This window comes from Paralichthys olivaceus, chromosome 18, assembly GCF_024713975.1.
Source record: "Paralichthys olivaceus isolate ysfri-2021 chromosome 18, ASM2471397v2, whole genome shotgun sequence".
NCBI classification, from domain to species: Eukaryota; Metazoa; Chordata; class Actinopteri; order Pleuronectiformes; family Paralichthyidae; genus Paralichthys; species Paralichthys olivaceus.
In genome coordinates, this window is record NC_091110.1 from 10,096,938 (window position 1) to 10,122,173 (window position 25,236).

General features: G+C 39.1%; 1 long non-coding RNA gene across 1 annotated transcript in view; it reads left to right on the forward strand.

Annotated features, from left to right (window-relative positions):
- The first annotated feature begins 264 nt into the window (after positions 1-264).
- LOC138405422 (uncharacterized) overlaps positions 265-25,236 on the forward strand; it is a 37,321-nt gene continuing 12,349 nt past the window's right edge. Inside the window, exons 1-2 of the long non-coding RNA XR_011239157.1 lie at positions 265-469; positions 24,308-24,386. This is a non-coding gene — a long non-coding RNA (uncharacterized lncRNA). The remainder of the gene's footprint in view (positions 470-24,307; positions 24,387-25,236) is intronic.

Below are 25,236 nucleotides of genomic sequence, written 5' to 3' on the forward strand. Positions count from 1 at the left end.
ATTGTTTTTACCCCCCTGTACTATAATTTGTAAATACAATAAAGTTTTATTATTTATTGTTATTTATGTGTTTATTCATCTAATTATATATCTATTTATTTATTCATCTTTGTGAAACTTTGACATGTTTCCAGATATTTTGAATTATTTCCTGTTTTACTTTGACATTTTCTTGCCTCGTGTCCCTTCCTTCCTGTCTTTGTGTGGTTTAGCTGTAGTGATTGTCTGCACCTGCTCCAATTTGTCACACCTGTGTGTTTAGTGTCCGTGCTCCTCAGCTTCCTGTTTCATCTCTTCACATCCACGGTTTTACTCTTGCTCTAGGTGTTAGCTCAGTAAAATGCAGTTTAGTTGAGTGCCTCTGCTCTGGTCTGGTCTGTGCTCAGGCCTCTTGACTTCACCTCAGCCTTTGTTCATTTGGAGATTGGAACATTCTGTTTGCCTGCTCACCACCTGCTGACACAAGCGTGTAAGTCTGCAAGTCTGTCTTCTAACTTCTAATGTGTAGTTTTAGAAATTCCAACCAGTGAACACTCTGCTGACTACACACACTCAAAGTTGTGTTAGAATCATAACGATAAGAGTTTGTATTTTAGTATTGATAACTAGTATTTTACAAATCAGACTATATTTGATTAACTAAAATGTACCTGGTGGAGGGGCTGGTAGGCCGGTTTCATTTCTCAAGAGTTCATTCGATATTCTCAAATTTCTATCAATATATGACTCTCATTATTTAAAATATATTTATACATTCATGTAGTATATTCAAGTTTCATTACATATCTTCTTCTCCCCCTTCTACAAACAAACTCACAGGAGCGCCACTGTAATGTAGAAAGTAGATCATAATCTAAACTTTATGGTGTTTCACAGATTAAGACAGATCTTTTTAAAAAGTAAACGTAAAGCTAAAACTCCTTAATGAGCCAGTTTATCACAGATCATGATGCTCCATGTCTTTATAATGGTTGATTGGAGGGAAATGTGGATGCAGATTTAGTTGGTTTTCAAATTGATACCCAACAAAACTTGATGTTGTAATTGTTGATATGCAGTGGTGGGATTTAACGACAAGCATCTGTACTTTAGTAATTTTTACATATATCTCTACCCAACTTAAGTAGATTTATTTTAATGCAGCGTCTCTTTTTATCCACTATATACTTAACAAAATATCTACTCTACCACATTCTTTACAAAGCATTGCATTCTATATCCATGTTGTAGGTAAAGTTAATGATATCCTTTAATATAATAAGCTACTCTCTGCAAGTACTTTTTCATTCATTAAAAATCACATACTCATTTACTTTTGCTCAAGTAGTAATGCCAATACGTATTTTTTACTTCTTAATCATTTTTGTGTATTTCTTTTATTTTCCGCAAAATATTTGAGTACTTTCTCTAACACTGCTGATATGAGGGAAAATCCATTTTATTTCAGTAGCCATTTTATGTTTGCATTCGTGTGTTGCACAAGAATAGAGGGAGTATGTGCTTGTCTACGACTGAATCAAAAAAAAATTCCCCCATGATATGACATGTCCTGGGCTGAGCTTCACACAGACATTTTCAGCAGCAGTAGAATCGATGAGCGTGTGAGTGCACGTGTTGCAAGAATTAATCTATGTTGGTTTCTGTTGACCACAGCACCCTGTAAGAGAGGGATTCAAACAGCTTAGCAACCCTCTGAGTTGGACTAAATGAGAGAAGTCAGGGATGGCACACAGGTCAGAACTAGTCGATGTCTGAGTGACTGGTCCATGACTATTCATCTTGACAATGCACTCCTCCCCTCACGGTCGGCTTTCAGCTGAAGTCAGCATGGCAGATTGCCCTCTGCAGAACACTAGTGCAACAAAGCACTGGAGAAATCAAACAAAGCTACCAAATAACTGATAGTGTCCTGGCAACTCTACGAGAGTGTTACACGTCCCAGTAGGTTTGCCACAGCCACACCGCTTTTATGAAATCATGTGGACAGGCAGCACCTGTTGTAACAGATTCCCTGTCACTAGTTCCTCTCATCTGGCTTTCTCATTATTTCCTCTGTCACCAGCTCTTTTTCAGAGCCACTGGCTCAGGCCCTGCATCTTAAATCAGGATACTGCGGTTGTCTTTTTAAAAGGCTATATGAACAATATTCAACTTGCAATAACTGGTGAAAAATACCTTTCTACTTTTTGATATGTGGAATACCTTGAGGTGGTACCAGTATTAAGTAAAAACAATAACACAAGGAATTTCAATGCAATTGTGAGTGGATTGTAAAGGAGACGAATTGGGGTCTTTAATGAGATGGGGATGAGATGTCACTACACGGAGGTCAGTAAGACATATTGACAAGCAATGCGGCAGCTGAGGAACTCGCTGTAGAATGGTGATTTTACATCAGAGAAAAAAAATGCTTTTGGAGGTGTAGTTGCTGTGAATTTTTAAGATCAGATTAATCCGTATGACAAGCTGGCCGATGAAGGCCGAAGCTTTTATATAATAGCTTGTGCTGAATGGGATATGAGGCGGCCATGGTTCACCAGAGGAATGTGCATCTTGTCAGCCTGACCTTTCCTGAGCAGAGTTCAGGTAAGCTGATGGCAGTGCATTAACAGGAATTCATTGTTTTTTCTTGTTCTTCCTTCCCTTTAGCAAAAAAATGTGTTGGCTTTCTATGACTCTACAGCTGCATAGGATTATTTTGGAAGATGGCTGCTGAATGAATAGTTTCTCCTTTTAAACCAAATTGAATTACATGCTTATCAATTCTGCCTATATTCAGATTAGTCATGGAAAACATTGCAAAACATATTGCTTGTCTGCATTCTGCATCGGCCTCTGCCTTATTAATGGACTAACATGTAAAGTAATTTAATGCAGAAATTACTTTGCATTTCTGCAGAGTACGTCCGGAGGTAAAATGCAGCGCGTAGGTTAGTGCCTCTGAGGGATAGAAGATGGATCTGAGCCTGAGCCCAGGCTTAAGAGGATGTGTCTGCCATGTCGTGTTTGATTAATGGCACCGCAGGCCTGCTCATCAAGAGGTAATAAAATATGAGGGCATAAGTCAGGCCTCATCCCAGGGTTCTGGCAGCTGTTCAGGCCTTCAAGCACGAGCCTCTCCAAGGTAGCCAAACCAAAAAGATCTCCCTCCATCACCATTTTGCTGACGCTTTCATGGCCATTGATCTTTTACCAACAGATTTCCAGTTTTAAAAGCAAATGAAACTTTACATTTGTAGCCCAGAAATTATTTATAGCACGATCTCCACACATGAAAAATATCCGCTCTTTTGACCATACCACAGTCATGTCAAATATTAGAGGCAATTTCAGCTGCTGTGTTAGGAAAAAAGATGTTTTTCAGTCTGTTTCACAAGGAGCCAAGTCTCCAAACTCTTTGCTTTATCTAGAATTCCCAATAAGCAGAGAAGTGTCTGCTGATGTCTTCATCACAGATACGGTTTGGCCGAGAAATGTGCTGTCACTGAACGTCGTGTCTGTCTGTCTTAAAGACAGTATTAAAAAATCCATTCAGAGGAAATCTCTCTGTGGCCCCAGAACCAGCTGCCACCCACAACTTGATGGTGTCTGAGTATGTGATGGAAAAATAAAACGAATGTCATCCAGCAGAGCTGTTGTTCAGTTAGATCACTAGTTCTCTGTAAGATGTTTTTTTAATGCCATAATATATATTTAACACGAACAAGTCAATTTAAACATGTTCACTTGTTGGTTAGAACCTCTGACAGGAAGGTTATGTTTTCACCCCAGTCTGTTCAATGGTTTGTTTGTGAGCAGGATTACACAAAAACTACTCAATGGCGTGTGACATAGGCCAAGAAAGAACCGATCAAAGTTTGAACAAAGGGATAGATCAAGGAGTAATTCAACACTTTCTTCAACACTGCAGGATAGGGTGGGCTTTTATTTACATTTACACAGATTTCCCACAAAATAATTCATTGATCTCGATTAAATTAACCATGAACATATTGAGGGAACTGATATCTATGACTGTTTGCAATTTAGAATTGCAGGGAACAGTTGGGCCTTGGTGGAGGTTTAAGGATTGTGAGTGCCATCCTAGTTTGATGTTCATTTTTATTTAATTGAAAATATATGATAAAGATATTGCATTTAATATTGTATGTCATATCTAAACTCTTATAATGGTTGAAGCAGGTACTGCAGAGAATAGCCTGTACCCAAATCACATGTACCATATACTACTGCTACATATGAGTCATATGAGAAATAGTATGTTGTAACATTGACTTGTCTGTTTTTTTTGCTTTACAAATGTTTGGCTAATGAATCTCCTGGCAGACAAGATGCTGCATCTCACTCCCCCTTCCGTCAATACCATATTTAGTTTCAAATAGAAGTGTGAAATATTGATTTGACCATCACATCACCATCAAGTGTTACCCAATCCACCAAAATAGCACAAAAGAAATCTTTGAGAAACACGCAGTAGAGAAACAAATGGAAATTACTCTATGCCAACACTGAAATAATATGCTCAAGCTAATTTTCCCTCCTCGTACAACAAACACTGCAACTGTTTGCTCAACTGGTCTTGAGAAGTGATTCCCAATACAGACCATTGCAGACTACTTTGTTAAAACAGAAAATGTTACAATCTTTGCCTGGATAGCCTCACACTTTCTCCTGAGATATTAACATTGCACTCTTGCATATTGTCAGCATCTTTTTCTTCATACTCCTTTACCCATGTATACATAATGCCCTATCTTCTTTGCAGGCATTAATAAACAGCCTGCATTTGCTCTGCAAGTCATAAAGTTTTACTGGAAACATCACTATGAATCATGTTTTAAATTTCCTGTTCACAGTGGGCTTGTGATGGTAATAGTTGATACTGTGCTGTTGCGAGATCATCCTATAAGATATCAGTGAAATTGACTCTTTGCTTGTCTCTTCTTTACACCACAGCTCCAAGCTACTGATAAAATATGTCTTGTTTCACTGTAAAAAGGTCTTATTGTTTATATTGTGTCAAAATGTACCTTCTCAATATGCAGTAGCTGATGCAGATTGACATTTTTGGCCTTTTCTTGCAAAACCAAGTCAATTTTGATCGTTTGTAGCCTAAAAGTGTCAGTCAACTGAAGGTCAAAAGAAATTGTCAGGGTATTTCTTCCAGATTGTGTAAACCTTGTAACAACAGTCTCAAACCTTTAATTTGTCAAACTAAGCTCAGTAGAACACATGTCGGTGTTGATCTGTTTTAGAACAGAATGGATAACTTGGTAGTCATTAATCAAACTCTGATGCAGTAACGTTTAAGGACAAAAATACATGGAAGCAATTTCAAAGTATTTGAAGCGTAATCACAAGCTCCAGTAAAACAATCGATGGTACTGGGAGTGTGGCTATAATTCTTATTTGATTGTTCGGATGCAGCAGACATTGAGTGGTTGTCAATAAATAAAAACCATTAAATGCTTTAAATGTGAATTTTTTTGCTTCTATTCACTTTCAAGCTTTTGTCAACTTGACAAATGGAGAGAAATTGTGTGAGATGTACATATAAAAATATTTTAATATTGCAATAATAAAAGTTGTCTATCATGAGAATAGTCAGGAGATATATGTAATAAAATGCAGAATGTGGAGCATCTTAAGTTATATGTAGTGATATCACCAATAACAAAATATTGTATACTATGACTCTTTCCTCAATAAATTGACACATTTCTGCTATAGTGATCATTTTCTCATTAAATAAGTTTAATCTTGTATTATTACAACCTAGTCCTTGTAATAAGACTTTACTTAATTGCAAGTTTATTTTTTTAATTTCATATTTCTTTTTGTTTTTCTTGTAAAACTTTCTTCTCAAAATCTCATTTCTTGTCAATATGACTCTAAAAAAATCTTAACATTGGAGCAAGGATCAAATGTAACATAGTAAATATGAGGCATTTGCATTAAAAAAAACAAAAAACCACAGACTGGTCAAAAAGAGAAGAGCAGCACGCTGTAGATGAAGACAGCTCTGCAAGTGTGTGCAAAGGTTCTAACAATATAAATCAAGGAGGAGTGGGAGACGGTTATGCTCTCTTTCACCCAACAGTGTGCGATGGGGTGCTTTCAGAAGGGGCGTCATGTCAGGCTGTCTCTCCAGCCTCTGCTCAGTTACACTGATGCATAAATAGCAAGTAGAAACCTTTAAACAGATATAAATACTAAGAAATAAAACTTCTCACAGGTGACCTCATTTGTCTTAACAGGTGATCATTTACACATTCTACTACATTTCCCAAAAGGGAGGATTCGGCAGGTTGTTTACCAGTGGAGGTTGCAGCAGCGATAATTAGTGTGCGTGTCATGTTCTCTGATTTACTTCTTGGTATTTCTAAGACATCACTTTTCACACTAAGCCCACCACCTGTCTTTGAAATCTTCTGCCTTGTGAGGACATTCCATGCTCTTCTTTGGAAGTCATAAGTGTTTCAGTCACTGACATATTTACTTTCTCATTACTTTTTGCTCCAGTCTAAGGAAGGCCAGAGTGTAAGATCATAGTGGGATGATTTAAGACTTGGAAAGAAAAGGAAAAAAAAAGCACATTTCACACAATTATACATCTAAGTTTTCCCACAAGTCTCCTTTCTCATGGTACTTAGAGACCTAACCCACAAGAGCTTTATTTAATAATTGATGGGAAGAGGACTGTCAAACAACTTCAAGGAAGGAATGTTTCTTCAGTTCACGACATGATTGCATGTTAGTTATGTTATGTCCAAAGCATGAAACAGGGATTGTAGTAGTTATGATCATTGTTGGAATGCCCACTGTCAAGAGTTAATATGATGCATATTGGTCTATTTTCTGAGGCAGCAGAATTAAATTAAACCTCCCTGCTGCAAAATCCTGCTCATGAAACTGTACCTGCAACATTAGGTGGAAAGAAACCCAACTTTAAGGTATGGTTAAGGTTACACTATTTAAACAACTTGGTTTAGGTTAGTAAAACATCAGGGTAATGGTTCAACAATAATATAAACATGAAATTGGCTCCAAACATGTTCTATGTTCTTTGAAAGAATTACCACATCTCACAATGTTGGGATTTACCATTTTAAGGTGTAAAATACAACATATCTAATAGGGTTAGCAACTCCCACACTATAAGGTCCAAATCTGTTTTGAGGCTATAGTTTTACACTGAGTTGTGCCTATGATTTTATCTAGCCCCTCGTATATTATGTTAAGTGCATGATGTTCTGACTTTAGACCTATCTGTCACTATCTGCCAGCTGCTTCTAGTAAGCATGAGGCAATAAGAGATTTGCTTAAGAGCTGAAGCAGAATGTGCTAACTGCTGTGAAAATGAATGCAAACAATCCGCCAGCTGTAATGCATCTCAGTGCCTGCTCCCTAAAAGACCTCCTAAATGATGGAGCCTTTTAGTGAAATCAGATTTAGTCCTAATTGGATGACGGGCTCCCTTAGGACAGCGATGCACATACATAGGATGGGTAGATAACAAGAGCACTTTACAGTATAATGCAATGCCATGCAGTGACACCTCAGCAAACACAGACAGTTGTGAAACTTGAAATGTTCCAACTTATTGTTGTTTTGACCTGGTAAATTATGAGGCCACAGTTTGTGGTGTTGTGAGGAACAGTACATCAGCAAGTGTCCTTCAATCGGTGCGGTGTGTTCAGCACTTTGTATCTCTAACAGTACTGTATCCCTGTGTTTGACACTAGAAACATTACATCATTTAGTAGTTGTTGCAACCATAGACTGTAAATAAAGACGGGCGACATGACTGATCCCTAAAAGTCAAAACAAAGCATCTAGATTGCCACCTGGTGGCTGGCCGCAGCATAGGTACAGTATAAATCCTGCCTTCTCCTTGTTGATAGATGGGACATGGATCAAATTCAAAAATCAAAGTGCACATTGAATAAATTAATTTTATCTTAGGAAGTTCTCACTGTATGGTCAAATTGTAAATATTACCGGTAATGAAACGCCTTGATTGACAGCGGAGACTCCAGATTGGTTGAGCATGTGTATTGGTGGAACATCGCCTCAATGGCTCCATCCCCTGCTGCTACTGTCTCCAATGTGCAAGGTGGCCGCTTTCATATCTAGTTGCCTAGTATTGCAAGACCTGTACCAACCCAAAGGGTAAATCATCCAGAAATTAATATATGAAATTATTACTTTGATTAAAATTTAAGCAGCTGAGGAACTTCAAAAACAATAAAAGTGAGTATAAAAAGTGACTTTCATATATCCAGCATGAAAAGCACAGATGTGGCCACTGATATTAACATTACATCCAATCTATATTTAACATTTTAAATTATAGCAGTCTTTCCCTGCTGTATCATGCCAATGTCCCTGCCTTGGAGGAAAGAAAGTCAATGTGTAATACAGCAATTTCTACAATATCTACAGAGGAGTCGAGTAACTAAAAAAGAATCACATCATTTATTTGGATAAAATTCAATATTCAAGGTAATAATGGGAGAATTCATTAATTCAATCGGATAAAGAGGTTTGCCAAATTACAACAGTGATCCTTTTAAAATAGGAAAGCGAATAACCCTGTGCTCAGATGGACTCTGAATGAAATGGAAACATAAATATCAGCTCCTGCTCTTACTCTTTGCTCAAACCACTGGAACCCTTTAAAGGGTCTCTATCTGAGGAATGTCCTGCTGGTTTCCCAGAGGGAAGATTCAGGCTATGTAGCCTGTCAGGAGCTTCAAACAGGAGCAAAGACAGAAGCAGTATAGGGCTAGTGGCACCCCGTGATATCTGCTCTGAACACACAGCACAAGAAAATGGGGAATGCGAAGCTCTTCAGCAGGGAGCTGGAGGTGTTAGATAACACCTCACTTTTCACACAGGTACAAAACAGATGAGGCTTCGTTAAGACCTGTCACTAATTTGTTTTTTCTCCTGCATGGAATAAAGGTGATGTGGGGATATCTAACTCATTTGACTGTCTGAAAAAAATGAAGGGCGAATTTATTCAGGCTCCCTTAAGCACTGCTTGGGGATTCTCGGCAATATTTGATAATGGCAGAGCCGAAGTGCTTGACAAGATATGTAATCAATTCTGAGTTCTCATCCCAGGGAAATGTTGACCCATATTTGTGCATAATTGTATGACATAAAGCACAGAATGCAGCATTTTGAAAAAGCGTCTCTGCAGGGAAGGATAAGGGAGGGAAAAAAAAAAACAGGGAAGACACAAAAAAGATTTAGAGAATCCAATGCTCTCTCTGCATTACATTCTCAAAAGCCTGCTTTATCTTAGAAAATAACGACGCACTTCAAATAGACAAAACAGGCAACTTTTAAAACCCCACCGTAAAATGAAGAAAGCTTCGGAAGTGACATTTATTTCCTTCCTCCGCTGCTTGAGCCTGTTTGAGTTTTCTAACATGGTTGACAGGGGCATATAAGGAGGAGGAGAAAGGGCATCTGACTGGGCGCTGTTGCAGTCCATCGACTGTTTTCTTCAGAGGGAAAGGTCAGAGGATACAGTACGATGGGACACCTGCTGAACGTGATCATTAATAAGCCTGCTGTCCTGTCAGCAGCCCCTGGCTTTACCAGATGTGTTCTGTGGGAAAAGAGGGAAACGTGGCAGGAGCGTCCACACATCATTATGATACAGTTAGGCAGCAGTGATTCTGAGGTGTGATTTAGTGTACAAAATACTACACCCAAATGTGCTAACTGGCAAATTTTGAGTGTTGGTAGTCGAACGTGAGAGCTGTGTGATGGAGAAAGTAGATGACCCGTGAGTTTGTTTTCCACCCAGGAATGCCTCTAATTTAAAGGTCTGTCCCACAGTAGACCACCACTCCTGGGGTCAACCATTAGTGTTTGAAAACAGGGTCTCTCACAATACAAACTGTATGGCAACTACTGCTACCAGTTTATTATGTGCTCACAGTTTGTTCAGTTTGTATCTCTGCAATATTATGCAAATTCAAAACAGTTGTTTTTTTTCCTATTTGACAAGGTTATATAAAAATACAAATTGGTTGCAGCCCTGATTCAGTTACTGGCTCTGTGGCCCTGTCTAACATCCTCTCCTCTGTTCTCCTGCCTCTTCCTATACCTCAATTGCAACTTCATGAAAATAAGTCTTCTGTCCTGCGGAGGAGAAAAGTTGGGAAACCAAATTGGATCGAATGTAATTCAGTTCACCTAGTGAGGAATCCATAATGCTGAGAAATGTCTTTAGAAGGACTGAGTGCACACCTTGGTTAAGAGGTTCCTTCTGTTTATCTGGGCCTTCATGTTTATGTATTTTACAACAGGCTAATCAAGAACCTCAGAGTCCACTGCTTTATTCCCGACGACTCCTGTTGTGAAATTCACCGTGCAGCTCTTCAGAAAATGTCTTGTCTGCTTGTATTCCCAAGTGTAATAGGTCGGTATGAATGGTATTTCCATTGACTCTGGATTTTTATTCTCTGTGTGTGATGTATTCACTGAATATTGCTGAGCAAACATGTTGGTTCAGTTTGTCTTTACACTCAGTCGCATCAAGCCACTTAAAAGAAACATTTGTATACTTGGACCCATAGATGTCTCGAACAGAAGCATGCATACAGCATGTCCTCAAAATGAAACTGTATTATAGGTGGCTGTGGCTCAGGAGGTAGAGGGAGTCATCCACGAAGGTTCAGTCTGCAATCTGGAGTTACCTTGGACAAGACACTGAACTACTGAACATGTATAAAAATTGTTGCATAGAAGCGCTGTATGAAAGTGTGTGAATGGGAGAACGTGACTTGTACTCTAAAGTGCTTCCAGTGGTTGATAAGACTGGAAGAACGCTATATGGATACAGTCCATTTACCTTTTACCATAGAGACCACACTGCATACAAATGACTCACATACACATCGATAGTCAATTTGACTTTTTTTTTATGTTCCTCCATGCACTTGTATGCTGATAAATAATTGTGTAGCTCTCATTAATAATTGCATGAGTCAGTTAGGTATTTTGATGTTGCTGCAGGAATGGGTCCTAACGTTGTACTTGGGTTCACTCTGTTTTGAGTGGGTTTTTGGTTAAATAGTTGCAATGGAATTTTCCCATTTTACGTAACAACATAAAGTATATTATTGAGGTTGGCCTACAAAAATGCTCTCCGTGATGCTCTATTATGTGGTATTCATTTGAGCAAAATTAACCCTGTTGCAACAACTGAAGGCGGACTTCAACATAGGTCGACTCCACTAACAGTTTGGAGGGATTGGAGTCAAGTCAATTGCTCTGCAATTAGAAGATGTACACACATTCATTTTTCTCACAAAACTTCCAGTAAACACTGAGTGAGAGGCAACTGCATAACCGCTCTTTGAGATCCCAGAGCATAAGTTCGAGGAAGGAGCTAAAGAAAAATACGTCTGGGTCCATGTGGCTGCTGCTGTTTGACAAAGAATATCTTATTTGGATACTGGGCTTGAAAATGGACAAGCTAGATGCATGGAGCACGTTATCATGGCTGTTTCCTGGCTCGGGGGTCTATGGGAATCATTTTTAGGGGAAATCTGAAGCCAGAGATTTCTCAAACTTTTGTCGGGTATGGTCTCTTCATTCATTTATTGACTTCCCCAAAAAAACAATGTAGTAACTTACAGAAAATGGTAAACTGTAGGATGACTCCTTATACATTTTTAATGATATCATACCATCTAAACATGCTTAAACCATGAGTCTTGTGTGTTTTTATTTTTGGATAAATAAAGGTAGAGCTTTATGATGCACTGAGCTCTACATAGATGTGGAATATTTGTGTGCAGAGCCCGGCAGAGTGATCAACAATCACATTAAGAATGAGTGGCAGAGGAGAGGTGTAATTAAAGTTCCATTAAGTGATATTAACATTAAATAAATGTCTGGGTAGTTAAGGTTTCCATGCTATGCAGCAAGGTTGCTTGTAAGCGACTGAAAAACCTATACAGAGAACCAACTCTAAGCTTTGTGGAGCTGATTGCTTTGTTTTTTTCCCCATGTTCCCTGTCGGGTCTTATCGACTCGCTATACAGGCACCCATTTCCAGCAAACATGCTCAGCCATGCTGAGTGTATGTTACCTGCCACTGTAAAATGGCAAACAAAAAGGCTTAGAAACACATGGATTTTCTTTTCTTCCATGAGTCATTGCTGCAAAGCAGAACTGAAAGTTGAGGAAATAAAATATTGGCCAATAGTAAATAAATGAGGACAACTAAAGGGATGTCTCTGTTGCTGCTTCTGCTGAATGTGTAAATGCTTCTGGGTATCGTGAGCTGTATGACCTTGAAAAGCCTATCACTGGACCAAGTTGCGATTAGTCTTTTTCTCCTGTAGAGGTTAATCCTTATCACAGGGGGAAACATAATGTATAGACTGTCAAATAAATAAAAGGAAATTAACTGATTTCTCTTTTTTATCTTTAATAATCTGTTTCCTTCTATGGCTTCAATATCTTGAGAACCATTATCCGTAATGACTTTACACTTGGCGTGTGTATTGTTAAGGTCCCATTGAATTTCATTGACGATCACATTAACAGTGCATTTACGGCAACAACGACTGATTGTCCAATTCGGAGGTTGTGTGTCACAGAACTTTGAATAAACAGCTCTTGGTGCAGCAGGGGTGGCGAGGCTTCAGGGCTCTGCGGACTGAGTCCATCGGCATGTCGTTACTCACCATGACTCAATTACTGCAGGTCACCTTTACAGTTTCAGAAACAAATCTGCAACCAGCATCACCGCAGGCCAAATAAGCAGCCATTTCCAAACAGACAGGCTGAGACGTGACACTGCACAAGATACAATACAAAATAGAAAACATAATTTCAACAATACGTTATTGGATTACAATGCCATTATTATTATTTTTATTCTATAACTTGATTGTGATCCAGCTAAATTGTATTGGTCTAGTTGACAACTGCATTTTTAATTATGACTTTAATTCAGTTTAAGAAGTAAACCTGATTAATCTGCCAGTGTAGCCATGGGCTAATGGCTCTTGAAAGCACTTATAACAGACACAAAGACGGATGTACCCAGTGACTCAAGTCACCATAACCAAGGAGGGCTGTGTTGCCCAGAGCAACACTGTCTGCTGTCTTCCCTGTGCCCATGAGAGAGGCACCCATGACAAACAAGCATGTCCTACAGTGTGGCTGGGACTGGCTAGCAGCCCAGCTTTTATGAATCCAGGCTCAAAGTGGAAGGAAAAAAAGGGGAGTTGGAGAAAAAGTTTGAGTGTGGAGACGGAAAGTAACAAAGGAGGGGTGAAGGGTTCGAAAACAAGCAACTCTGACATTCAGTGGGGCTACAGGCCTTCACCAAACAATGGATTGGAATTTAACGGGTTGGTCATACACGTTTAATCTGATGCAGCACTGGCAGTGGTCACCAGAGTCTGAGCACAATTAGAGATGGTTTTGGGGTACTGATTTTCTGATAGATGGCTACTTAGAGGCCCTATACCTCCAGAATAAGAAACCCAGGGGTAGTGTCTGGGGATGTTGCATCAATGCTACTCACGTAACGTGCAGAAAATAGAGGGAGGTGACTGGCAGCAGGGGGGAAGCTGTGCTATTTGGAGTAAATCCACTGATGTACAATGCACTGAGTACACATAAGCAGCAGCAGCAAAAGGGAAGGCATACAAAGAAAGCATACATAATACAAATTCAGGTACACAGGAGCTCAGGAAATGAAATATCTATAGAAAAGTTGGGGCTCCTTGGACTAATGGTATAATTGTTGATTTTGTCAATCTTCTAAGTGAAAAGAGGTGAATTCAACCTCTGCAGTGAATGGTTTTTGAACACAGCATACTTATATAAAACCTACAATAAGCCACAGCTTTGTAGTTTCTTCTTGCCACCAATCCTCTGTTGGTTCAGTGTGGTTTTTTTCTTCCATCTTCCCCTGCATAATGTCTCTATTTCAGAAATATTCATACACCTTTTTTTATGCACGGCACGTTTGAAATATATCCACAGATATTCAGTAATGTTAAAGTCTGTGCACTGTGACGACCAGTACAAGACCCCAATCTCTTGTTCTGTGAGTAGTTCATGGTTGATTTTGATGTAGATCAATATTCAACCTTTTCTTCATGTATCGCCCTCACTGACTCTGGAACATTATGCTTTCCGGAGTTGTTGATACATGGTGGGACTCCAAATGTGTTCAAAAAGGAGGAGCTAAGGAGGAATTGATGTTTGGCAAGCTACACATTCCAGTGGCGAATGGAGAGAAATGTTGAGGACCCTAAGAAAGTCCTTTTGGGCAAAAAACAGCGTATACACCATGTCTGGGTTCTACTTTAACAATTCAAGTGTATGATGATAAGTGTGCAGAGCAAGTGCATTTAGGACACGTCCAAAACCACTTTTTGCTCATTTAATGATAGAAAAAAATCTCCGCTGAGCAAGAAAGTTTAAAAGAGTTATACTTAGTGTTTCAATCAATTGGGTTTTTTTTTTTCTGCTTAGCATGCAATAGACTAGTTAGAGTGCCATCTCCCATTCCCTTTGACATCCAGGTGAGCTTGCTCCTCAGCAGATTGTTGTTATAAGAGCGTTTTTCCCAGGCAGTGAAAGAAAATGCTTCTCTGCAAGAGAAATGCTCTCACTTTGAGCACCCACCAATGGGTGATCAGATGGGCCAACATGCAACTCTGGTGCTTGACAGTTTGAAACAAGTTGAGATATCTGCGTCCTGTTTGGTGCCACTTTGCTCTGTGTATAAGATATGGGCTGTCTATGTAGTTTTCACTGAAATCATGGAAATTGAACTGGGCTGAATTGATCTGGGCTGATTGAGTTTCAGAAGGCATGTTGCCCTCCTGCTGGGAACCCCCCATCCCCAATGAAGAAATAAACCAGCCCAGTCCACACTGATTAGCTGCTGTGTTTTTCTAATCCGCTGAGTATATGTATACAAATTTATAAACTTTATTGGGTTTAGGGAAAGATTATGCTTTGGGTCAAAAATAAGTACTTAATTAAGTTTAGTTCATCACCTGCAACATCAAACTAACTTTCTCCTTCGTTCCCATTGAAACTACTCATTTTGAGGGCATTTATTCTAGATTTTGATTGGCAGCTGCTTACAGGAATTATATATAGCATTATTGTTTTTACAAGAGGATGGTCTCAGATTTCAATAGTGTTGTGAAACTTTGGTTAACAGAGCAGCAGTTTTTGTGGGCACTAGGAGCAGCGTGTGTCAGGATAGTTTGCTTCAATGCCTGAAATGGTGCCAGCTTGCAATTCAAGTCAGTAATCACGAAAACATGTAATTCAATGTTTCCTAGGCAGGTTGTAAATAAATTTACCTAGTGTATTACAGCCTGTAGTGGCACAGTTTTACATGAGTTAAACTGCCAGTGCAGGCATTTAACATTGCAAGTGGGTTTGCACTTGATCTGGCTTGTGTCTCGTGCATGTTGCTGACAAAGGGCAGGAGTTTCATATTTGCTATCACTACAGAGCGAGAGCAGGCTCCTGTCCCAGCTTGCCTGAGTGTGGTCAGAGATGATTTAATAATTCCTCACCACATGGAATAATTTATTTGCCTAGTCTGGGTTTGCATCACTACTTCATTCCATCTGTCGTGTTAGATTGTATTGTCAGTTTTTTAACAGCAAGTTGAATGCCACAGAGAGGAAAAGCAAGAATGACTGCCCCCCCAAAAGCATTTTATTTTCTTCCAACAACTTATGCCATTGCTAGATTCTTCAAATGCCCAGAGATAAATCATCACTATTGTGCCGCTGTGCTTTTACCCTGGTTATTGTGCATATCCTTAACTGTCTGCAAATCAAAAAACCTGCCAATTTGAATAAAAATTGTCTCTCTATCCTGGCTACCACACTGTGTGCATTACAATGTGTGAATACTTTGGACAAGTGGCAATTCTGAAGCCCTGAATGATGCAGCGTCCGTCCCCATCTCTCAGCAGCATTAGGAGAAGCTGCTGGACTGGGACAACCTCATTTTACTTTTATGACATATCTGACTTTGAAAAGTTTGCACTGCGTATGGATAGTTGGCTTTTTCCCGGCTAGAACCGAAACACCTGCCGGACTTTTCCGAGAGGGTGGCTGGCTGACGGCTGTCTGATGGCCTGATTGGTAGAGGAATATTTAATGCTTCATACAGTCCACTGATCAGATAATGATCAACATGTCATTATTTTGACATTTAAAAAAAGCTGTTGTTTATCATGTGAAATAGATCAGTCTGTGGGGGTGAAAGGTTGTGCAGTCATTTTGATCCCACTGAGCTTATACACATTTATAATTAGAATCATCACTGGGATCTGTGCAGTTCTGTTTATAGCTCTTGGCGTCAGTCTGCCACCAGTTGACTTTATGAAATTCTCTCTGCATGACAAAAATAGTTTTTGAAGTCATGTAAGTAGATTATTGTTGGGGGTTGTCAGTCTGTTCGGAATGGTGACAGTACTGTAGCTGATAAGCCATTTTTACCTTGACTGAGCACAAAACATGTACATGTATGTGAGACATATTATTAACATCATTTATTTTCACTTTTTTGTGTTTGTTGGTTTATGATTTAGTTGTTTCTTTTTGGAAGATGCAATATGGGTCAGGAAAGACCCCTTTAAGTTTTGGTCTGAATCCAGATCAGGGGGCGGATCTCTTTTTTTTAAAACGTCTTTTAATTGTGAGATTGTGTTTTTCAACATTTTAGTTGAGGTTTATTCTGCACTGAGTCACATTCTAGTGTTGAAATGTGTTTGTATCCAAAAAACAACTAATCAAGACGTCATGAGAAATGCTTTGTACTAGTATTTGCTGCCATCTATTGCATTTGAAGTTTTCCTCAAAGTTTTTTTGATCTCTTAAGGACATATCCTGTGATCCCCCTTCCTCCCTTCACATTGTTTGCACTGCATACACACTATATTTGAATTAATTTGCTAAGCAGTCTGTTGTGTAGAAAGCAAAACAAATGAACCACTGAAGAATGGATTTTGGAACGACAAGGTCTGAAGACTAGACACTGCTGTCCTTCAGATTCTGTGAACAAATGAGTTTCTGCATGAGGTCTTTATGACACTTTGTTGACATATTCACTTCACCATTGTCACTTGGTCTATCTTGTTAAGTTAGCTGTAGTTTTGAGAAATATGTTCCTCTTCACAACCACCTCAGTAACTGCACTGTTCATTGATGAATCAGTTTGTGTAGGAGACATCTGGTGTTCAGTGTGGTCCAAGGCATGTTGGCAAACTTAGTGGCGGAACATTCTTAGCATATTGGCTCTTGAATGGTTTCACCGGCTGGGAAAAAATTGGTGGCGACAGTGAGAAAGTAACACTGTCTTAACCCTGCTGAAGCACCTCATTAAAACTGATAATGATAATAATAATATAGATGTTTTCTTCATTACATCAGAATAATTAGTGATAGTTTTTACAATAAAATTACTGGAATTTGTCTTAATTATGAAGGTTGTTGTTACCATGTGAACAGGTCCCTTGAGTCAAGAGTTTTTTAAGTCATAATCTGCTGGTAAAGTAAATCTGTGTAGTGCTCATTAATTATGGAGTACAATTTTGTGCTCAGACTAAATCTCATATATATTGTCTCTAAACACAGAGCGGCATACGTCCACACAGCAAGTGCTACAGTTACTTTTTGAAATTGCACTTCCTGTGGACCATTACGTCACAGAAGGACTTCCACAGTAAATTAGTAATTCAGACTACCGCATCAAAGCTGTCACTCTCTCAAAGACAAGCTACTCTCTCAAAAACCCGCCAGATGGTGAATATCCGTCCTGACGGCCAGACAGTGTTGTTCTTCTGCACCAGAAGCAAGGACACAGCATCAACGGCAAGGAGCAAAACAAAACCAAATCTTGTTTCCATTGAAAATAACACAGATTGCTGCCCCTTAAAATAAATGAGAAAAAGTTGATGCTGTAAAAACACTTGAATTACATAATTGGAATGACACAACACTGGACAGGATAAAGGAGAGGGCCGGGGCTTTGACCACTGTGGTTCACGACTAATAGAGGTTTGCAATCACAAAAAGGTCATTCCATTGTGTCCTGGCAAGACAGGGGCTCTTTGAAGGGAGCAATTACAGCATTCACTGCTGCCAGGGCTCTAACTTATTTCTCTTCAGAGACTGTGCTGTGCACATACTCCACTTTGCTTTTGTCCGATTTACCATCATTCTGTCTTCACATGCTGTTCTGAGCTCTTGTTATGACTGCTGTGACTTCCAGTACAAAGACCTAATTACAGTAATGGCAAGGGATAAACAGATAAACAAGCAAGCAGATGAACTGGAGGCAACAAAGGCAGTTTGATAATATGTAAACCTCCCACGCTGCTTGTATAAAATCCATCCCGACCACTCAGTTAGCTATAGTCAGGAAGATCAGCTTCACAAAAGCAGATTACAAATAAGTGTATTAAGATACATCTCTGTGTAATTATTTAGGAGATGTCCAGTAGTCTCATAACACATGTCATTAAAATCGAATCAAATTTAACTCAATCATGTCTTATTTTAAATTTGCATCTGCATGGGTGCGTGCGTGCCTGGCGCTGAGGTATGAATGTATTCCAAGCATGTGCTGTGAGAGTAGCTCCAGGCAGGAAAGCAGAATAGAGAATGGGTGACTAATGAGAACTTGCTTCGCCACTGTTGCCTCGACTCTCTGGGTGTAGTGCCGAATCGTGACCGCGCATCGCGTCCGTCATTTAGCCACGGGACCCTGTCTCCATGATAAAAAAGGACTTGATGCAGGTGGTGGAGAAGGATGATGGAGATCTAGGAATCTGTTGTTGTCCTTGATACCACTTGGTCCAGGATTATTGATCCAAGGAAAACCACTCAATCATGACTGTGTGCCTTCTGCAGAGCCAGCAAAAATCCTTCACCTGAAAATGCAGAGCCCCAAGGATCAGTGCCCACCCTGGCTTTCAAACACAAACAGACAAATTACACAAAGAAATGTGTGTGTGCATGTGTGCGTGCATTTATACTGATAATATTTTTGCACCCACAGACCCATTTAATCCTCCAACACAGTAATGTGCATATTAACGTTTTTTAGTCTATTTGATGGGCCTGTTTTAGACTCGTGGGCCTGTCCAATTTATCCTGGATAGGCTCAGACCTTCAGCTAAACAGGTACAGGAGATGAATGCATGGATAATGTGAAGAGACATTTATTCTTTGACTGTATAATTTAGTGACAAAGTGATTGAGTAATACTATGGCAGCGCAAAGAAAAACATAAAAAGATATTATTTAAGGTCTCTAGCCAGAGTTGCAATCACGTTAGAGGATATGCACTGTTTGGTTCAATTACTTTTACTGATGGGTAATTGTGTGCGTGCAACCAAGTTAAACACGTCTGAGTCAAAGTTCTCATTCTCACTTGTAAAAGAAAGAAAATGAAGCGAGAAGACAAGGGTGAGAGGAGACGGGCAATGAAGTGAAACACTGAGTTGCACAAAAGTACAGAAAGGAATTCTGAGCGCGAATCTGTACAACTTCAATAATCAACTCCAAGTTCATGTGGTCGAATGACGGAGGACATTACAGGTTTAGCAAGTGAACCAAGAGGAGTGAGTGGAATGAGAAGCCAGGTAGAAGGGAAAGGGTGTTATCAGTGATTTCAGCAGGAACAGGCAGGCTGCTGTTGTCCATCCCAGCACAATGATGAATGGTTCTACCCTTGACTAACCAAATGACATGATAGTAAATTTCCTAACCATGTACAAGGCTCCATCATGCTATAGCGTGAGGAATCTATGTATGTATGTATGTATGCATGTATTTATGTATACATGTATGTTATTCATTGATCTCAAGAAGGATTCAGCCCATCTATTTGGCAGGCTGATATTTTTTTCCAACATTGATCTGGAACCTGGCTGATCTGTGCAGACTGGGCTTAACTGAGATCGAAATCCAAGCTTAAACTTAGCATTTCATATAAAGGCTGAAATGAGGAGCTGCAGCATTGGACAATATGTGGAAAGCAATGTGTTTTCTTAACAACCTGAACTGAAAAATGTAAACTTGAATATGAGTCAAATCTGTTTCTTTTAATAAATTTAGATTAAAAAGGTGAACGTTACTAAATCCAAAATGTTACATCCATGAAAACATGATGGAGACCAGGCTGCGGCTTAAAAAACCTCCCCCTCAATCATATAAAGCATAGGAGTATTATAGAATGACACCAGCATGTTCAGAACAGGCACTGCATTAGTTGTCAGTGAGTTTCCGATCACTTACTTGACAAGCTACTAGGAAGAATGTCACAGGTATTTACTGTACGTTTAGGTCCAGAGGTATGTTATTGCATACTGGAGCATGAACAATCAAAAGAACCCAATCAATGTAAATGTCAAACAAGGTTATATCATCAGCGAAAGTAAAAATGCATTGGTCATTTCTGTTATAACTCATTTTGATTTGCAACATTCAACAGCATCTGTGCAGTGCAATCTGAACCATATTTGGTTACATTTGCTTGTACAAGTGAACATATGGAGAGGGCCCCTTTCATCACCCTCCCGAATTAATTAACCTGATGGACTGACACGAGCAGAATTCTGATAACATGAGTAACAAATATTCAGAACTATGTCCTTCACAGCCGCCGAGCAGGAGCGGATAATGCCACAAAGGCTGTGAGCATATAATGACAAAAATATGCATGAATGTTGTATCTTAATCAACACAACCAGGGGTGCCGCCGAGCAGTTGCTTCCTGACTGCAAGGCAAAAATGAGGTCTGTTATGGATCAATCTTACTGGTGAGCAAGACCTTGAGATGCTTACATTTCTCGTCTGGGGTAAAAGCTCACACCAAGGTCAGTGACATGGGGGCAAGCCATTTTATTTTACAGGCAGAGACCACTGGGTACAAAATACCTGAAGAAGTACATGAGAAGAATGCATCAAGAATGTGGGCATGACTCAACCTAACAAGAAGAAAGCAAAGAAGGAACAATGATGTCAATTCAGCAACAATATGAAAAAGAAAAAGGCACTGAAAACTGGGAACCAAAAGACTTAAACGTTCAATGAATTCATCAAAATGTCTGTCCACTCACTTCCTGTCTACTGGCTATCTGATTGATTAACTAATCCTGCTAAACTCTAACTGAATTCAATGGCTGCTAATCGTTTCAGCATTAGTTAAATCCGTGATTCCATGCTACTTCCTTCCCTCACTTTGTGTCCTTTCATTTCCTTTGCAAAAACTAAACCTTATAGGACACCATCAGGGACAACTGCCATTGTCACACTCATCACTAGCACGTAAGCCCTTGTCCGACCCCAAGGACGAGTGCACTCAATAACTGTCCCTGTCCAGACGCGGTAAGCCTGTGCCACAATCCCTTAAAACCCTGAACTCTGACATGCTTCAATGAGGTACATGAAGCCTCCTCCTTTGGGAGATTAAATTGAAACTCTTTGCCGCTAAACTCCTGATTAATTTGAATTTTTTTTCTTACTCTGCTAATCTGCACTGTTGTGTGTTGTCCTAAAGCAGTAGTAAGTGATAAGATCAGGGCGTAGCGGCGAGACGTGACAATGCTCCAGATCAGGACTTCCATGCAGAGAAATGATACGAATAAAAATTGCATGTTTCTCAAAGCTGATGAGGTTTTTGTGCTGCCTTCATTTGTCAAACGAGAATAATCGGAAAACAGAAAATGGAACTTTTGCCACTGCAGTGCAGAGAGATTCAGACCCTTGCCGCTTGTTTCATTTCAGCCACAACTTTTATTAGTTAAGAGCTCAAGATAAATGTGTCAACCCTGTCTCTTTCGCAAGGCCATGATCTGTCATTTCTTCCTATCTGCAGCCTGTTTTCACATACACTTTTGTATTTACCCTTCATAATTTCCTTATTTTGTGTGAAGTACAGATATGAAATTGTAAGCATAGCAATTCCCTGACAGCCTTTTTCAATCTTTGTTTTTAGTGCTTCCATCATCACACAAAAAACATCATTAATTCACGCTATGACAACATAATTGGCTATATCCATTTATCTGTTTATCATCTATCCATCCATCCATACATCGGACTGACAATCTATCCGACTGTCTGTTGTCGATATCTATCTATCTATCGACCGACCAACCATCCTTCTATCCATCCATCCAACAGATCATCCATCCAGTGACCCTTTATTTATCCATTTTATCTGTTTACTGTGACTGCACACCACTGTAATCCCTGATGTGAGCTGAGATGCTAGACACAAAATTCTCTCTGAAGCAGGCACTGCAAAGAAAAAGGTTTTTTTGTGTAAATGTGGAGCTGGTGCTCCACTCAAGTCACATCATGCTGCTCTACAGTGAGTGGTGCGGTCACATACTGTACATTGGTTCCACTTTATAGGTTTTCCTGCAGAGTAATTGAATCTCTGCCACAGCTAACCTTTACCAGTACTTTGTAGTATATACTGGGTGTTTTTTAATCCTGAACTGAGTCTTTCACTATTCTTTGATATATGTTATAACTAAACTTTCAATAACACATTTGCAATTATATTATCATTGTCATTATTATGGCAAAGTATCCTGTTTATGTTTCATTCATTCCAGCTTTCATTACCGTTGTTTGGCACTTTTCGTCACGGATCACCACCCCAGTATTGGTCCTCAAGTGTCATTTAGCTTCCACTGGGAGTGGAGCTCAGATCACAGACTGATTCCACAGAGGGCTTTGCTGGATGTGCTTTTCGGCTTCACTATCTGACTTCTTATCATTTAATACCCTTTGTGTATGTCTATGAACGGATATCTTGCATCCCTCTTTTGCATAAAAATCCTATTAATTCCTCTAGCCTGTTTTCACTGGGTAAGTTTGGAAGGCATGTGATCCCAGACAGATCCATGCTATAATAAGCATATGTATACTATCCATCTTTTGTTATGCATTCAAAAGGGAAGTATCTGGGTAATCTTACAGGTACAATTACATTTGCAGAAAAGCATTTTTGCGTGGGAAAAAATAACATAAGATTTCCATCTCAAAAGAAAAATATTTATCATCAATTTCCTAGATTACGTTAGCAGTTACCACTACGCCACACATTAGCTATTTTTTGGTCATTGTCGAAGATGTGTTGCTGTAATACAACTCTACGATCATTGTTGATCATATATTGTGGTACTGTTGACTATTCAGTTGTAAGAAAAATGTAATATACTGACAAATAAAACATTAAGATCTTAGGGGTGATATTACTATTACTGTTAATGGTGGATTGATAACTGGGTGCAGTTAGGATTAGCATTCCAGCTAATCGTGTAAAAGATGCATTAATTAAAGTTCATAATCCTGGCATATGGTCATTATCAAGGATGATAATCTTCTCCAATGTTTGTAATTTTTGGTATTTGTTTAGACTTTAACAATTTGCACATAAAATGTCATGGTCTAAGACTCAGATTACTCAAAAGATGAAAAGATAACAATAAATTAGTTGATAAGGAAATTAGTTACAGCCCTGCAGCCTTTAATATGAGTCCTTTTGATGAAACTGAAAGAAAGACAACATTTGTGACATTAAAACGGTCACTTTGGAAATAATTGAAGTCATTTAAATTCCAAAGGTGTCAGTGTCAAGGGAGCTTCAATGCTGAGAGTCGCTAACGCTCTTCCATGTGGAGCAAGAGGTCATTATCACAGGTTTTAACTTCACCTTTGGAATTAAATAAAGAGCAGCTCCTCAGCAGGAGGTCCCAGCGGTTGAACCTGAGCGATGGGCGATAAGTCAGACATGGATTTTTTAATTATTTCTTCAATTTATTTATATACAGACTCGTAGTATTTTCATTATTTCAAAGAAAAAGAAGATGTGATGGATGGAGGGGGGAATGTCTGTGATGGGGATGTAAGAATCCTGCTGCTGTGATTATTGTTTAGTTAATGAACAAATGTCTTGATTGTGAAAAAAAGAGAAATAATTTATTTTTCTGCCATTTTGGTTGTAGCGGAATGCAAAGGGTAGGCTAGCTGTGAGCTATAACCAAATATCAAATCTTTAATAGACATAAGTATGCACATGATGTTTTTTATGTGGTGTTTTAAGCTGTGACACAGACAAAAAGGTGCAGATGTTTTTTAAATGGCTGACCGCTTCCACAGAACCTTACCAACTAAAAATATTAAATTGTCTTTTCTCTCAAACATAGTTTTAGTCAGTAACATTAAACAACCACTGACCTGTGCTGCTTTTCTTACAGGTGTGGAGCAGTGTCCTTTGTCCTCTTTCTGAGACAATCAACTTCCTGCAATGTTCATCACACCGATCATAGCCTACAGGTAAGAAAAAAAAAAAACCACAACAACCTTTTGTAGGGACAGATAATGTATCTGCATTATTTTGTGCACTGAGGTTAAATACATTGAAAAAGATTACTTACTGATTATTTCAGAAATTCTAGTGCTGAGTTGAGTCTAAAACTGCTTTTGTTGATATGATACTGCTTTTTGTTTTTTCATATGCGAACTAACAGATGCCTGAAATATCAGAGTTGAAATCTTGTTTGCATATTTTGTGCATTGCAGGGATTGCAGTATGTTGAATATTTGTTTGTGTTGGTTGGATGAAATGCTGGGTTTGGGAAATTTATGGTCCAAAGTTCAGGGATCCCCTGTGGGGCTTTGACTCTGCTGTTAACCTCACTTATTTGTCAGATGAATATTTCAGCGGCACCATGGCTTTAGATTGTCAAAACATTATGGTAACAAATGCACCCTGGTGTGAACGGCTCTCTGATCCAGGCTTAGGCTTATTTAGTGATCTAGCTATATTTCTGTCTCTGCCAGCTCAAAGAGTCTTGTTAATGTTTCTGAAAAAAATACCTTTTACTATTTCAAGTCTCAGTGGCTGAGTTTGTAACATTGACAAATAAGAAATATTGAAAGAAGTTGCAGGTTTTAATGTTGTGGCTGATCAGTGTACTTTCAGAGTATGTGTTTGTTGTATAGACTGTATATAAAGATGGACGACATCACTGCTTCCCAAAAGTAAAGCCAAAGCGTCTTGATAACCACCTGGTGGCTGGCTGCTTTGTGTCATAAGTCCCACCTCCTCCATGTTAGTGGATGGACAATGGACCAAATTAAAAACTCAAAGTACACGTTAAATACATTTCTCAAAAATGGGTCC